The 17557-nt window shown below is 40.4% G+C and overlaps 1 protein-coding gene across 3 annotated transcripts in view; it reads right to left on the reverse strand.

The window, feature by feature from the left end:
* The window catches only part of DGKH (diacylglycerol kinase eta), a 173731-nt gene that overhangs the window by 141960 nt on the left and 14214 nt on the right, over nt 1–17557 (reverse strand). Inside the window, exon 1 of one of the 3 annotated variants that reach the window (XM_082754717.1) lies at nt 2906–2918. The exons of the other annotated variants lie outside the window; for them this stretch is intronic. The gene's annotated coding sequence lies outside the window, so the exon portion shown is untranslated. Of the gene's footprint in view, nt 1–2905; nt 2919–17557 lie in introns of those variants that run through there. 3 annotated transcript variants of the gene reach the window in all.

The following is a 17557-nucleotide window of genomic DNA, read 5'->3' on the forward strand; positions in this document are numbered from 1 at the left end:
GCATGCTCAACGGAAGTTTTCCACATGTTCTATTTGGATGAGCGTGTATTAGTTAGTGAGTCCTATTTTTAGCTGTTTTGCCTTACTTTACAGTTTATTTCCTTAAATAGCAATCTGGATATCGACACAGAGCTGCGCAGATGAAAAATAAAACATATTCCCTGTTTCGCATACATTTAGGGACATGGAATTTGGAGTTTATAAATAGGAATATCGGAATTTGAGAAGCAGTGAAGTATTGCATCATAACGTTACACTAGGTGTTCTTGTTTGATTATTAGGATTTGGTACCTTATCCAGATTTTTTCATAGGAGATCAATTCATGTAATTTTTGACTTTTTTTTTTTTGAAAACGATGGAGCTGCAGTAGCTGCTACAGTAACCTTAATTACTGTAAACTAATACTATAAACTTTATTCTGAATTCTCTTTAAAGCTGAGACACCTAACCTTAGGTGGATAGTATCTCCCTCTGGAGGCCTTCAGAGGCATCTTCTCTCTCCTGATGGCAGGAGACTTCATCATGCAGCAGGTTGGTTCTGGCGTGCAAACCCTGCCCAAGGTGCTCGTCTCCCCCTCCCCTTCCCAGCCCCTCATCCCAGTCACAGCTCTGTATTTCACCCTCCTGTCAACAATGCTGGTGAAATGATTCAGTTCAAGCTTTTATTTTATTTTTAAAGGAGCTATTTTCAGCTTTGAAAATCTCACACCAGTGTAACCAAGAAGGGCAAATGGCAACACAAAACCAAGGAGCCACTGAAAGGGACCGTGATGGGAAGCATACATTTCTTAACAGGGTTTCATCATTGAAAGGTAATATGGATGGTGAATAGTATCAGTACGGTTTCACCATACTGATAGCTTGGATGCAAAATACTGTGATAAGGACAAGGAAGAAAAATACCTTGCAAAACCCCATTCTGAGTCAGAGAAAGGTACAAAAGGTACAAAGCTCTGTCCACATTAGGGAAAAATGGTAAACTTTGTGATGAAAGCATCCTGTTCAGTGAGGCTGAGAAGAGGGAAAATCAGACGGTATTTTCCAACATGCTAGCAAGTCAGGTAATCTGGTTAGTTAGCAACAGTGGAGTAGCTTCTTTTGCACAGCAGACATTTCAAACACAGGACCAGCAGGGGAAAAAAAAAAAAAAATCTCCCTTTTCATACAGTGGAGTTTGCTAGTTTCATAGCTTTGATACAAGTTTGAATTAAACAAAATCCGCCCCCCCTGCAAACAAAGGAAAGCATTTACCCATGCTCTTTTTTTTGGCTGGTTCCTTTCAAGTTTTCTTCTTCTTTTCTTTATCTGCATTTCCATTGCACATCCTAGGAAGGCAATCTTTCCTAACCCCCTAAGCAGCCTAGTGACAACCCTTGCATTTAATCTCCCTCGATCTTTGAGAAATCAGTCACATCATCTATATGATAATATATAACAATATATGATAATATTTAATAACCCTGTTCTCCTACGGGGATGCATCTGTGCTGCCAGCAACTTCCAGAACATACTCACTGACTCCAAACAGCCTTCCCATTTCTATGGTACTTTTTATAGTCCTGAAGTTGGAAACTTACTTAGTCATGACTGAGGTTGGATTTTATTTTATTTTTGGTATTTTACAGCTTTTTCTAGAACAATATAATGAAATGAACAGCGTAGGGAAGATATTTTTGATGACAACAATAACAACAGCACACCTCTGCTTCACAGCAACGCAGACAGTGCAATACAGATTGTAACAGAAACATCAATAAATCAAGTACATGAAATTGTTTAATACTACACAATGCTAAAAGTTGCCATTTGGTACATTTACAAGTAACTGAAATGAAAGACAAAAGCAGCTGTGTGTTCAACAGCCAACCATTACCTTGCTGCTCGGTGCTTTGAAAATAAAGCATTTTAAAATAGCAAATTATCTGCCACTGCATATCAGTAAGCATTCAGCAACACAGTGTAATGCTCTCCTTGTTAGGTTCTAAATACCTGCTCCTGCAGTGTCAAATAAGTACTTATTTTGGTAAAGTAAGACTCCAAACTATCTGTCTTTTGAGCAAAAAGAGAAAGCTGATCAACTAGCTTTGCCAAAATGCATTTTTAAAAATTGACATTATAATTAAGAAAATTAGTATGAAGGCAGTCACAAGCTGCCGAGCATTTCTATTGTATTAACTCATTATGCGAAGTTTTACCCAAAGTGTTCACAACTAATCATTTTCATCTTTACAGTAATAGGAATCAAAATAAACCTAGGATAATATTTTTATGCCTCCAGGAGCAACACAAAGTCAAATTCAATTCCTGCACAGCAATATCCTGGATCTTTGCTATTGTCGGCGAACATGAAAATTTTAAGAAGAAAATGTTATGAGGAATGGAGAAAGACAGTTTCAAGTAAACAAAATGTATGCACCCCAAATTAAAGAAAAATTAAACAGACATGCTGCATTGAAGAACCAGGTATCCATTGCATGTTACTAAATTAAGCCAGTTGTAGATAACAGCATATATTACAAAGAGAAAGAGAGGTAGCTGTGGATTAATAAAATTATAATTAAAATGAAAATAAAACAACAGATACAAAGCATACATAGACACAGGACCAGGAAGGTCTGAGAAATACGGAGACCAACATGATTTCCTCCAATATACTGATGATTAAAACCAAATCTGTTTTCGAAGAAACAGTACTTATTCCACAAGTTTACTGAAGATAACTACTACTCCTGAAATTAGCTCAGTTAAAATACACTATTTTTAGATATTTGCCTTTACACATAAGTCTGTATTTACAGATATACGCTTGTAATTTGCAGTCTTAATTTCCTTACAATACTTACTGCTTCACTGATTCCCTAGAACCATGTCTTCTACAAAATCAAGGCTCTAGCCCAAGCCTACCTCCCAGGAGTATCCTCACAAATCTGCTAAGATTTCCAGCATGTACTGGGGATATTATGTCTCTCAAGGTTTTTATATGCCACTACCCTCAGTTATATTTATTACTCCTAGCATAATCTAATATAGAAAGAATTCATCCGATTGGCTAAAGTGCACAGCTGGGCTGGGAGTGAAATGTTTCTATATAAAGCAATATTTTGAGCTTCCAGTTTTGGATGTTCCATGAGCACAAAACTTTGAAGGAAACGAAAATTTCCATCGACAAGTAAATAATAAGCTGCCCTAAAAACACTGTCAGTTATTTAAGATATTTTTAAACATCTGCATTTCTTATCAGCATCTGTCGGTTTCAAAGTGAAGAGCAACGGGAGGCTGCACCAGCGTGCAGCTCGAAGCAAGCGGCCACTCCTTCTGCTCCTCGCTGAAGAGGTAGGGGCTAGGAAGAGAAGAAAGGAGGCACAAAAAGGAAAGCACTCCTGCTCATCTCCCAGCGTGCTTCATCTTCCCCCAAAAAGCCTCCTTGCACTGGATGACCTCGCTCTCATGGGTAATTTAAGGACTGAAATATGAAAGGCACAAGCGAGGAGGGCAGGAACCTAGAATATGAGGAGGGGGCAGAAATCATAAAAAGGAGTGGATACGGTGGCACAGGAGACCCAAGTGTGGAAGCACTGTAATGAAAGCTGGGGGAGAAAAAGCATGAAAAACACATGAAAAAGTGCAAATACTGGAACTTTTAAGGAACAAAAGCTCTCTGCCTTCCAAGGACACCTCATCAGTTGACACCTTGATTAGTCTACATGCTCTAAAACCTTTAATCTTTAAACTTTTTTTGTTTTTTAATCCTTTATCCCAAGTCTAAAGTAGCAGTTGATTGAAGCAGTCTTCTAATAAAGAAAAATCTGTTATTTATATTCCAGCATCAAAGAGCTGCACTTGCCTTTCTTCTCAGGAAAAGTGCCTGATCTACACGTATCATCTATTTACTTATCTATAAGGAAATTTAAACAGCTTAGGTGTTCATTACAAGATGCATTTCTCCTGTTTTGCGAGCATCCTTTTGAAATGCTTATCATACAGTGTTTGCAGTACTGTAAAAATTAGCTGAGCTCCTAAGCCTTGTGCAAATTCAACCCACCACTATACTCGGTGAATTAAAACACAATCCTATTTCCCATGCTATTCTGATTCATACTTTCCATAAAGATATTAACAAAATCAATCACAAAACGCCTGACACTTTGTACTTCTGCAGAACGGTCTTAAACTGGTAGGACTGCCCTATCGAAAGTCATTTTCATGTAGTGGAAAAGGGCATGGGAAAGATTAGATCTGCGCAGCCTAGATTTGCCTTGCACAGTGAGTGAAATCATCAGCAGGAGCATTCAGAAAGTTATTTGTGAGTGAATTGTTCTCGTTACCCAAACAGACTGCTACCTTGCTCAGGTTTCTCACTGAACTTATTTAAACCACTCTTTGAGTGTAATTAATACAGCTTCTCACAGATGACCTAAATGCTAGCTATGGCCAAGCCCCAACACAATTGCCTCTTTGGGAGCCCAGCAGCTCACCTCAAACTATCTGAACAAATTACATACATTACAGCAGAAGAGAATGAATATAACCCCAGAATGGCTAACACATAGGTGAAAACTACATTACTGGGAAGACAGGTGAAGGGAAGCAGCAATATCCCACAGAAACCCCTGGCATCAACAGCAAACTGCTCCATCAGACTCCATGTTAGCAAATCTCATTGTCTATAGGCATCAAGGGGGTAAAGTAAAAACTGACTAGATAATATAATGCTATAGAAAAAGAATAGGGAGGCACAAAAGATGGGAAGAAATTGCATAAATTGCTTTGCAGAGGCACTTTTTCCCTTCTGCTAATTACACAGGCAGTTTGGGTGACAAAGTAGATGACTAACGTTGGTATCAGTGAAATGAAGTGAAATGAATTCCACCTTAACTACTCCTTTTAGAGTTTATTAAAAAAGTTATTATATTCACAATATGAAGGTTGGATTTCCCTCTATTATGCCCTGATAGCTATGTTTATTTCATATATTTTCTGTAAAACAATTCAGTTGAGTAAAGTAGTTTTTTAATCAATTTTTCATACAGCTTTTCCAACTTAATCTATTTTCACTTGAAAAAGCACTATGGTCATATTCAAATTGATGGTTAAAAGCATTTCAGATGACAGATGTCATCTGTATTTATTTGCATCATGAAGTGGTTTCTTAAAGGCAAGGCATAAAAAAAGGAGCATGAATCCTCTAATGAAAGAGACGCTAATATTTGTATTTATGAAATTATAAGTATTTGAAGGTAATCCTTTAAAGATTTCTTGAGAAATGCTACATGGATGTGGCATGTAAGTGTTGCAAGCCTAAGTGGAAAGGTCTGATTAAAAAAATATATTGATGTTAAAAAGCTAAAACATCCCTTTTCCTTAAAAACATAAAATAAATAAGTTTTAGGTTGTTTCCATGTTGTCTGTAACAAAACAGACAAAGATCAGTCCATTATCACCAGACACTTTTCCAGATACATCTGCTTCACCTCAACTCTGAAGTTTATTAGTTTGTGACTTTATTAGAGAAGCCTAGGAGTAAGCAGGTAAATGGAACGTAGTTCATTAGCAGCTATGAACAAAATACACCCTTATTCAGTGTTGCAACATGTAAAGTGAATGGAATTAAGGAAAGCAATTTTAGATAATGAAATTTTAAATACTTTATATTCTATTAAGTTGCTTCCAGACTCCATCAGACAAAAGACAGACAGACAGAATCAGCAACAGAGTTAATTATCCCTCTTTTAGATCTTTCAAGTGGAATAGCCTGTTCTATTGATAAATTGATTCACCAAACTAATACTAAGGTTTAAAATGAAGAAGTTCATTCAACTGCTACATTATGGCTGCATATCGTTTTTTTCTGAGAAAAGTTAAGAGAAAACTGGCCTTGATAAGATTGTTGGACACTACAAAGCTACAAAGTTTAAAAAAAAATAAGTGTGGTGCAGCTGTCAAAAATGTGCATCTTATTTTGAGATCATAGATGAGTTTTTATTTCCATCCAGTCTCCACAACCATTGACATGTTCACTGGAAAAAAATGCTCAGCACTGCCAAGGTATATTGTTTATTGGCATAGAGACCGAGTACTCAAATGAGTAGTTACATCAGGTATGCATTCAGCATAAACCAAACATCACTCGCAAGGAGATGATGTAACAAATTTAAAAGTGGAGAAAAAAAAAAAAAAGAAATAGAAAAAAGCTGTGAAATAGAAGCAAGCACGGTGCTCCCAACAACCCCGCAAGGGGAGGAGGGCACAAATGCAAGACACAGCAATAAAAAAAAAACAATTGTGGAGTGGGCTGCTGCTCCTGGAACCATTATTTTTTGACACTGTTGAAGGTTGGCTGACAGATGCTATTAGCAGGTGCGGGACCGCCGCAGCAGATGCCAGCCGAGCCCTGCTGACTCACTGCGGCAGGTGCTGCCCATCAATTCACCCTGGGGGGGGGCAAGGGAAGGTGACCCCTCCAGCCGTGCCACCCATAGCAGGCAAACGGAGAGAAACCTTAAGCGTAGAGCCAGTGAGCCAGCTGTATCCAAAGGTCGCTCTCTGGGATCACCTTCTTGGGCACGGATCTACTCAGCGACGTGTTCTGTATGTCCTCGTCTAGCCAAGCACGTGCGGTCAGAGAAGGCAGGTGCCCGTGGATGTGTAGCCAGGAGTGCCGACATTTCACAGCCCTCACTGTTAAAGGACTGCTTCGGAAACTGAAAATAAGCTCGCAAAAAGGATGGCAAGTCCCTACTCTGGTAAAATAAAATGTTCAGTCCTACCAGGTTTGTTTGCAAAATCGAAGTTCTCTCAGATGTAGTTACGCTCATATGATAGATATAATCTTTTTAAAATTGGTTGCTAAAGCTTTCTATGCTTCCTGAATGGATAAAAGGGGCCATATTCTCATCCTCTATAGTAACTTCCCAGAGTTTGCATAGTTTTTAATCTTGGCTTTTATTTTGATGTGAACAAGCATTCCCATTTACTTCATGCAGTAAACCCAAGAGAAGCTGTTCCTGACCCATGATGAAAGCTTCAGGATTTGAATCCCCGAGGCAGACGTCCTAAGGCCTTTCACCAAGAGCTCAGAACGAAACAGAAACTGTCCTGACACCCTTCCCAGCAACAGGACTTTCAATATCCCTTCTGTGGAGCAGCTCGGAGGCGAAGGGGACTTCTTACACATCAAAACTCCCCCGCTTCTGAGGGTTTTTGTCCTGCCTTTAGTTTCTTCCACGAACCATGAGACAAGCTAGGCCTGTCCCTGCGCTGAGGGGAAGACAGGCAGTTCTTCCACATAATGACTTTGTAACAGCCTCTCCAGATATGTTATTCTCTTTTGGAGAACACATTTCTCTCTAGAAGCAGCTCCAAGTGGCCCTTAGGAACTCACAAGTTTGTTACAGCTGCTTCCTTTTGCCTGGAAATGGTGAGGCTTCTCATCCAAGCCTTTACAGTTATAAATTGAGGTTGGGTGGTGTGGCAGAAGAACCATCAACCAGCCAGCCAGCCTCCGCCCTCCTTCCCTTGAGGTAGGCTTAGCAAAAGACAACAAACAACTCCAAACCCTGGAACTAATATGACATTGTAACATATAATTAATGAACTATATCACTATACTATCAGGAGAGACGATTCAGAACTGCCAAGTGAAACATTTAAGAACTGCCTGCAAACCTCTCCCTTATTACCCATGGCCTCAGAAGCCCAGTCCCATCTTTGAACTCTTCTTTGTAGACCAGCGCCCAGCAGTTCTCAGTGTTTTCCTCAACTAAGCGTGCTCTGGGCTTCTAAAAACCCTCCACATTTATCTCCTTCCACCACTTCTGCGGCTCCCCTGTTCTGAAAATTCCCAAAAGCTGAAGGTGCGAATTACCCCTCCCTCCTCCCTTCTCCTTTCCAGACAGCAGGAGGCAGAAAATAGTAAGAAAGCTGTTTTTTACCCCACTTCCCACACTCACATTCTCCTGAATAAAAACTATACAACATTTGTACAGTTAACTATGAATAAATCAATTTAAATACTTCTACCATCTGTCATGGTCAGTGTTTCTTGTTTTCTAAAGCAATGAACAACTTGAAAACCTAGAATGGGGTATGGCTGGATCTTCTTAGAGGTCCAGAAACTACTCATGAGAACGGAGTAGAAAGCATGCAGAAGAGGCATTAAGATGGATGTTAAGCCTCCCAAAGCAGCAAGCCTCATATCTTCATCTTCACAGCAATCAAAACCTCAGCTCCCAAGAAACTGTTGGGTTTTGGCAACCTATATATTAGCAGGTTGATTAGCCTCATCCTTGAATTCAGATTTCTGTTTAAGAGAAAACAAAGTTGCCCGTGCCCTTTGTTTTATTCTCCTACTTCAACACTGTCCATAATAAGAGACCACTTTAACCACCATCAGATTTTCAAGAACAGTCAGCATTAACAACACCCATTTAGGCATGTAAATAAGTCACTTTGGATTTGCTGGATGATGAGTGCTCTTAAAGAGCTGCCTGATCTACTACTTCTGTGCCACTTACTGTACCATTCACTGAGACTGAAGACGGACTGCCCACTACCCAGGAGTAACTTCCATTGTCCTGCACACATGGAAAACAGTTCTGTTGTGTAACAGAAATGAATTTCATAACGCTATCCCTTATAGCTCTGAGCTTAAGTGTTGAAATTACACACTTAGTACACACTGAAAATAAAGTGAACTTCCCAAGTACCTTCATTTTTACCATCACAATTCATGCTGGGTTGTAGCAGGTGAAACAGAGGCTCACTCTTCTCCCAGTGCATGTGGATACACGCATTTTAGTTTTGTTCTTTTGATACTTCCTGATACTAAAGCACTTGGGAGAGGCCATTATTTAATGGCTGAAGGGAATCCAGCCTGATTAAAATTGCACAGCTTTTTCTTGCAGGCATTTCATTAGGACGGTAAGAACTCATATTCTTCTGAAAACTAAAGAGGAGGCATGGACATTCCCAGTTGTTGTCATGGATACAGCTGCTGAGAAAAATGTCATTGTACCCCTGCAGATAAATGCATGTGCCAACTGCTTTGAATATATAGTGGTAAAACCACCACAGATGTTAAACATTCTCACGTGGCAAGCAGTTTCCTCTCAAAATATGCACTAAATACAAAGCAAAAGGAGTTATTTTTAAACATAAAGGTTATGCCATGAAGGAAGAAAAGGCTAGGCAGCGTGAAAAAAAAATGTTGGCACTTTCATAGCTCATGATGTCATGGAGGAAAAAATATTATGGAACAATAGTATGAGTAAAGGATCAAGTGTCAGCCCAACTTTGAGTTATCTGGATTTTGTCAGTGTGTGTTATAACAGTATTGTTAACTACAATAACTATATTTCTTAGGTCAATGGGCGATTAAAAAAAAAAAAAAACACACACACACAACAAAAACAAATAAAGAAAGCAACAAACACACATCGGAAAATTTTGAAACAGGGAAGCTCTGATCTTGATTAGACCATCTCATAGCGTAGGCATTTTTATTTGGACTAGGGCAGTTCCAATCTCTTTCTGCTTCAGCTTTACGTAACTCTTTGCTGACAACAAAAACCTAAGGGGTTCAAGACAGTTCTTACTTGTACCATTTTCGACATCCACTGACTTAGGTTGTTCACCTGATGTGAAGTAAGTTACCAAGATGCTCCTGGAGTTGCACCATTCAGGTGAAGAAAAATCAAATGACATCCCTATAGAGAACGGGCAAGATTTTGGATTCTCCTCTCCTCAGACAGGGGATTCATACAACTCCCTCTCCCTCCTCACACAATCCTTCAAATATCACGCTTCTAAATAAGCCCACAGAGAACCAAGGGAGGCTGCTCCTACGGCTAGTTACCTTGAGTAGATGAAGCAGCAAGGGCTGTTCTGGATGGGGAAAGGTGAGTGTAGTGGTGAGCCATGCAAAGACAAAAGAGAAAAGAATTGCTCCCTTCAGCAGCATGGAGGAAATCTTCCCAGTCTGAGGAGCTCATTCACCACTGTACAAAGAGTGAAGAAATAAGGAAGTAGGATTGAGTACCCTGCTATAAATCTCTCCTCGTATTTTGGGACAGGCCTGAACAATACAATGCAGTGTTTTGCAGAGATATGTGAGCTATCGCTACATGAAGTACATTGGAACTGGAAGCAAGATAACCGCTGTAGCATGATGTAACACCCCAGCTAATTAGCTCCTTTGGGAACAAAGCACAACACAGCTACGTTGGATCCAGAAGGCAAGCAAGTTCACTTGGGGCTAGCTAGGGAGCCTCTGTACAGCACCACTGTCTCTTCCAGGTAGGTGGGTCCACAATATACCAGCTGAAAATAAAGCTGACAAAAAAAAACAAAACAAACAAACAAACAAACAAACAAACAAAAAAACATAATATGAAGAAGCATATTTTTAAAGCTCAGAACATACAATTACACTCCAAAGCTTTGATTGTTCTACCACCATTCAAGGGTTCTCCTGTGTTTGACATGTGGATAGGCAGTGCGTGGATCCTGCTTTAGCACAGATTCCTACACGGCTGCTTTCACAACAAGTAATTGCTTGTACCTTAGCCAAGAATATAGCTGGTGACCGTTGGTCTCCCATATCTGATGATCACCATGGCCCAATACCCTGCCCCAGTGTCCACTGATACACATAAATCCTTTGAACTCATCCAGTTGTTTTAGGAAAGAAAAAAAACACAAGAATAAAAAATGAGTTTCGCGTAACAGCTCATTCGTGGCAATTCCCCCTTTCCATGAGGGCAATCAACAGGCCTCACATAATCACAGCTAAATGGTACATGGTTCAACTAAAGAAAAAGTTAAAAGGCTATTTGAACAAGTGTTCAACAAATCCTGTAGTATCTGTCTTAGCTTAGGAATTGTAACTTTCTCCTCAGAAATTCACTCATTCACTCGTAGAGGGAGTGGGGCAGAATCCAGCCTTTCTAGTTCGGCGGATAAGCTTTAAATATAATGTCATGTCATAAGTACAGTCATCAGCCACACAGATAATTACAGCAGGGAAACAAGTTTCTGAACATACAAGGCTTGAAAAATGAAAACTTCATAATTACAGAAGGGCTTCCAGTACCTGCATCCACATCCCAGCCCTTTGATCCCACTAGCCTACACCACCTTCCACATTTGTCTAGCAGACAATCAGGGAAAAAAACTATCCTCAAATTAAAATTGGTTCTCATCCTCTGAAGACACAAAAGGCTGAGAAAATCAACATTGCACTCCTGAAAGAGGGAATGGGTTAGCTGGGTTTCTAAGAAGACAGGCAGTCATGTTTTACTACTTGGGCTCTGATAACAGCAATTAAAAACACAGTCTTAAGCGAAACGACATCACAAATTCATGGATAGGGACCCACCTGAGGAGAAGTAAGGCAAACAAAGAATAGAGTGCCTCAGGAGCTACAGATTGTGGAAAAATAATGAGCACTTTCATAGGCTGAATGCTGCCCTCCAGGCAACATCTTCCCTTTTAAGATCCACCCACAGAATTAAGCTTGTCCCATAAGCATCAACCAGTCACGTACACTAGCTTCTGGGAGAAAAGCTGTTACAAAGCCATTAGGACAGGCAATAGCTGACACGGTGCTACAGATGTAAGACCCACATATCACCTTACTGACCAAGCTGCCCTACAGTACTTTTAGGGGCTTGCATGCATCAGCGAGCACAACCTAGAGGCACTTAAATCCTGTTTCTTGTTTGCTATAAATGTCCTCGGTGTGATCTGCTTACTATGAACACAGAAGGTAAGGTGGGTACTGAGCATAGAGCACAAAGCACTAAATCATGCATATTCACTCCTACTCCAGTGTTACTCCATTTATCTTTACATCGGGTTTGAGTAGATCAAGTACTATACCCTGCTTGCTGATGCACTGCCCACACCCTCCTCCACTGAGCTTTCACTTAAGCTTCTGTTGGCCATGATGAGAGTGAAGATGCCCTAAAAGCTGATTAAAATAAACAAATAAATTGATTCATTGGCAAATTTATGCCCAAGTCCAGGTGGGAAGAAAAAAAAAAAAAAAGAAACCTTTTGAGTCACTGAAAGAAACAGTCAAGTTAAGCATTTACTGTGACATGTAGTTCCAGGTCTAAAAAGCTCTTCCCAAGTTATTTTGCTGTTTGCACACAATTCTCTACCCACACTTTGATCTTGCTTCAGAAGGAAGCTGTCCCACACATTACGTTACATTTAAATTGCACTGACGAAATGTGCTGGCTGCCCTCTCCATTCTTCACTCTTCCACGGAAGCTTTTAGGAACACTAAGCATGTCCATCCCCACTGTCGAAATCCCGGGATGCTGACATTTCAAATTGTACTCTTCTCTATGCAACTTGTGAAAATAACAAAGAAGACAAAAACCTCCCACCAGTGCTCAGACAGCTGCTTGCCTGTGTGCAATGAACCCAGCCCAGGTTGCCAAGAGAGACTGTAATGAGGAGCAGCATTTACTCTTGAATACTCTCAAATGGGCTTTCACTGTATATTAACTCCAAGCAATAAAACATCAAGACTACATTCTTGTTTCAGTTTAGAATTAGGTTTTATAGCCGACATATAAAAGGAGATAGTTGTAATAGACATGCTATGATGTTCTTAACTGGAACAATATAAACAGTGCTTCTATAATAGGCACTACTCTGAACTTTGTCAGGGAACTGCCTGAACTTCAAGCTTCACGCCTGGCACTGCTTCTCCCAAATTTTAAACCTGAAAGGAACATCCATAAAGATGGGAACAGCCAAGCTATACACAGTGCTGAAATATGGAAGAGAATAAGCAATTCTCACATAGCATGTATTGAAATTCTCACTGTAAGCTCCATTCCCTAGGGTAAAAATTAAGCATAGATTCAGTCAAATTTAGGAGGCTGTAAAGGAAAGAACAATTCAGCCTATTATACTACTTAACAAGATACTGCTAGAGATTTTCAACCTTTCCACCTAAAAATAAGGCATTTTTGCAATTAAAACAAAAGCAACCATTAAATGTTAGAAATGCTAGAAGTACCAGAACATTTTTCCTTCTTTATACCTATCAGATGAATAATAAGTTGATACACCATGCTATAAGTTCTATTACAAGTGTTTCTAACACAGCAGGACTACACACTTGCACATATGATTAGGTTTTAATCACTGATCAAATGTTTCAAGCAAAATTCAGCATGACCTACAACTATTTTTCCTGGGGATATCATTTTGTCCTACAGATTTATTTTTCTATAAATTACATTATATACCTCTCCAATGAAAAAAAAAAAAAGCTTTTTTTATTTTAACACTACAAAACTCTGTGCACAAAATGAATCACAAGTTTAGTATTGCTTAGCACCTGGGGAAGAAGAGCTGGGATCAGTATTGCTCCATAGCCATATGCTGTAGTAAAACCGATTAGTGGTATTAGCAACAACTCAAGACCCACAAAGTTTAAGTGGTTCAAGGTCAAGTAAGAGGGAAGATCAAGTTTGGACTCAAAGAGAAGACAGACAGCCTTTCAAATAAACTGCATAGCTTGAAAAGTATTATAATCACATTGATGACAAAGTATTTTACAGAGGGAAAACACTAAAACTGTATCATGGACATGAAGGGCCAAGAAGCCTACTTTCAACAAGTTCCTGTGCCAGTTATTTCTTTGCTGCATTTAGATGGGTGCTATTCTGTACCACACTCATGACATCTGAGTCACCCCTTAGCACTTGCACGAGGTGCAGGATCACCTCTGCTGATGAGACCCAGCTATGTGGGAGGAACTGTGAAGACGGTGCAGCACTACCCAGACACTCTCCATGGCATTTTTCTGCATCTTGGTCAAACCCTAGGTCATACAGAATGAAAAAAAAGGAAAAGAGACCAAGAAAAAAAAAAAGGAAAGACAGAAAATATGGAGATAACTTAAGATTTTGTAATTTCCTCTTGCCAAAAGGGAGTTTAGCTCTCAACTCCTCTGATTGTCTCTTAAATTCTAGTCTTAAAATTTTAACTAAAACATCATACAGTCTTAGGGCAAATCCGACAGTGCTATTGTAGACAGAAAACTTTCCAGGGAGGTTTAGACAAATGAGAAAGGTTTTAGAACTTGACATGGCTTCATGCCATTGATCTGCATTCACATAGCCTGTAATGCAAACAGAAAGTTATTTAAAATACTCCTAATTAGGTACAAAAAGTGTGCACTTGCCCTCTGCTGAACAGACAGAAAACCCACTGTTTCGCACCTATTCCATGTTAGAAGGTATGGGAGGGAGGCAAAGCTACTTTCACCTTCTGTGACCTTTCTTAAAGTTGTAGCTTTGAAAAGAAGTAGTTTTATTTTTTGCTTCTGGAGGTATTCAAACAAGCCCTTAAATACTGACAAACCTTCCTTAGCAGATACAGGTTATCTTTGACACTTGTGTTTAAGGGAGACAGAGAATACTGCATTTGAAACATATCAGGAACCACATTTTAGTGATCTGTAAGACATTATTTGCAAAGAATGGCTCTGAGCAACCTAACGTTGTTTTGAAAATGTCTCTCCTTTAAGCATGGGGTTGGGAGTCCAGAAGTCCTTTCCAGCCCAAATAATTATTATGATTCTGTATCAACCCCATAAATATTTTTTTCCCTACAAAAAGCCCCTCTCTATAACCTCTCACACCTACACACAGTAATTTAAAGTGTGTATCAGCTATAAATAACCTTAGTCTATATTTCAAAGAAAAGGTATAATCATCCTTTTTATTACTCAAATAGAAAAACAGAAAATTTCCCGGTCATTTCCAACTCCTTGCTGTGAGACAGCCTCCCAGGGACACAGGTTTATCACAGGCTCAAAGGGTAATTTGAAATAGCAGCCCTTTGTAAAACTGCTGAGGAAGGGTGGGGAAAGAGCAGAACCTATGATGTTAACTCCTTTTATCTCCTCCTCGACGGTGGAGGCACCAACCAAGTGAAAAACTGAGTTGCTTTTTCCCTAAATGGTGTAAGCAAAAAGGAAAAAATGAAATAAATCAACATTGGTATGTGGTCGTACACACATGCACAGAATTACTTGCCTCTTTCTGCAAGAATTAAGATCTCCTGAAGTGTACGTGTAATCACGACTATGCGAAGGTTAAAGAAACTGAAATAAAGATTAGGTATTCTTTCAAAAACCACAGCTGTTCACTGCAGTTGCATTTACCTGGTAGCACCAGGTAACGTGAGATAATATGCAAAAGTACCAATGGTTGTTTTTTTACGTGCAGCTTGACATTGCCAGCACATTTAATAGCTTCCTTTTGACAAGAGCCCATCAGAAGTTCTGTACTTATTAATATCTCCTTTTCCTTTGAAATGCTGAGGAAGCAGCAGAACACAGGCTTTCAATGCAGCATCAGGGACACAGGCAGAAACCTGACAGCCCTCTGAAGCCCTGAGTGATTCTCTTTCATGTATTTTATAAAATTAGCAAGTGGGGCAAGGGAGGAACCTTGCTATCTAGTAGACAGGATGGAAGCACTGGCCCTAATTTGTTTAACTGCTTTTGAGCTTTTGAAACCTTATGTGCCAGTGGATCAGGGAAGGTTGGAGACTACTGGCCTAAGCAGTTAAGCGTCCCAGGTGTAAATTTTACTTTGCCTGCACAGAGTTTTGAAGCATATTGTTCAAATTGTTCTCTCTACAAGAAGCTAAGCAGTGGATTCAGTACAGGTGAAAGTCCCTTCTTTTCCAGAAGGAGGCAAGAAGCTGCACAGAATTATGTGTATTAGCCAAGGATGCATCCATACTTCATTCATTATAACAAAAAACAAACACAAAGCAAATGATACACAACAAAAAATCACCCTCAAGTTGCAGTCAACTGAGCTACACAAGAAAGCTCTCTTAAATTCTGTTTCCTCCCCCCATATAATGCAAATTTCCAGATTACGTGCAAAGTTTGCTCAGACAGGTTAACTCACTCAGGGGGAAGAAAATCAAGTTTAACAACATCAGATAGGACTTTGGGCTTCGAAGCTCTGAAGGGCATTCCTGTTCATTTTGCCTTTATGAGAAGCTGTGTAAATGATAAAAATATTTTTTTATTTCCTTAAAAGCTCTGGTTTAATCAGAAACATTTGCTCTTCATCTCAAACCCAAGTAACTCACTTTTCCTACCTCCCCACCACAGGCTTGCACCCTCTCAGAAGGAAGAGGAATTAGTGTACACACCAAGAACTACACCACATTATTTCAGTGATGGGATCCTTGACTCACCACAACCCCTTTTACCCTTTTCAATCTCTTTTTTTCACTTTGACCCAAACAGGAGGCTGAGACAGAGGCCAGTCAATGTTTGTTAATACAGTAACTCATGAAGGTCCCCGCAATATCAGGCAAAAATGGCAATAGCAGCTGAAAAATCAGCAAAAAGGGTGCGTTAGTTATCAAGTCAATAGCTCCCCAGTGGACTGTGCTCCCAAGATGGATCAGTACCCCTGAAGCAGGCAGCGTGGAGTGAAATGATCCAGAGGAGCAACCTCATATATCTGCAGCCTCTGTGAGACTCCATGCCCAGCAAACTTTTGAGGTTTTGGCAGCTCCTGTCTTCATGGGGTTGACTGGGAGAAGTCGAGGCACGGGCTGAAGGGAAGCCACCCTTCCTCGGCTGTAGTTAGTTCCTGGAGAAACAGTGACAGCAGCAGGAAGGAAAGAGGAGACCGAGCAAGCAGCGAGATGTCTCTATGGGAGCATTAAAACAAACACACAAGTATGTGCCCGTCCTCACAATCAACGCAAAGCGGGGACTGGGAGGGAAGAGGTCTGCCCGACGGGCAGCCGGGACCGCTGGTGAGCCACGCTGACGTCCTTGGCTGCTTCCACCAGCGCAAGCCACCCTTCCCACCAAGAGCTGGGAAGACGCTGACCTCCCTCTTGCTCCTGAGCATTTACAGCAGCTCTCAGGACTACCAGCTGTCAAACTGAAGACAGCCAAACTGAGTTGCTAAATTTAAGCAACCACACAACGGGATGTAACTGACCAGAGCAGCATGACGGCCCTTTAGATCCACTTAAATCTCCACAGGCACGAAAGACCTCGGCAGATCTTCGCAGCACGAAACGATGCCAGAAGTGCAAAACGACACCGAGGGCACGGCCAGCTTCCTTCAGCACAAAGAGACCTCGAAAGACCCTGGCACTGGCTGGCCAGGAGCCCTCCCGGTGGCTCCCCACAGAGGGGTCCCTCTTCTTTCCCACCCTGCGGATGCACGGGAGGCTTCAAAAACCTATGAGGGTTGCTAAGTGACAATAATGCAGCCCTCGCTCACACCATTTACAAAACCCAAACGTTTAAAGGCAAGGAGATGAACAGTTCGGAGCATCGTAAATCTCACGCCACCCATCTAATAAACAAATAAATTCTCATCAAGTAGAAAGTCTTGCCGATTTCATTACAATAATCCGAACCCTCCCAAGGGGCATAGCTCAGTTATCGTGCTTTCAGGATCTAAGCGGTGAAATATTTCCAAACAGGAACATTAGTCAAACGAGGAGAAAAAAAAAATAGCTGAAAAAAAATTATATGCT

Source organism: Aythya marila (assembly GCF_965140915.1).
Source record: "Aythya marila genome assembly, chromosome: 1".
In the NCBI taxonomy this organism is placed as follows: domain Eukaryota; kingdom Metazoa; phylum Chordata; class Aves; order Anseriformes; family Anatidae; genus Aythya; species Aythya marila.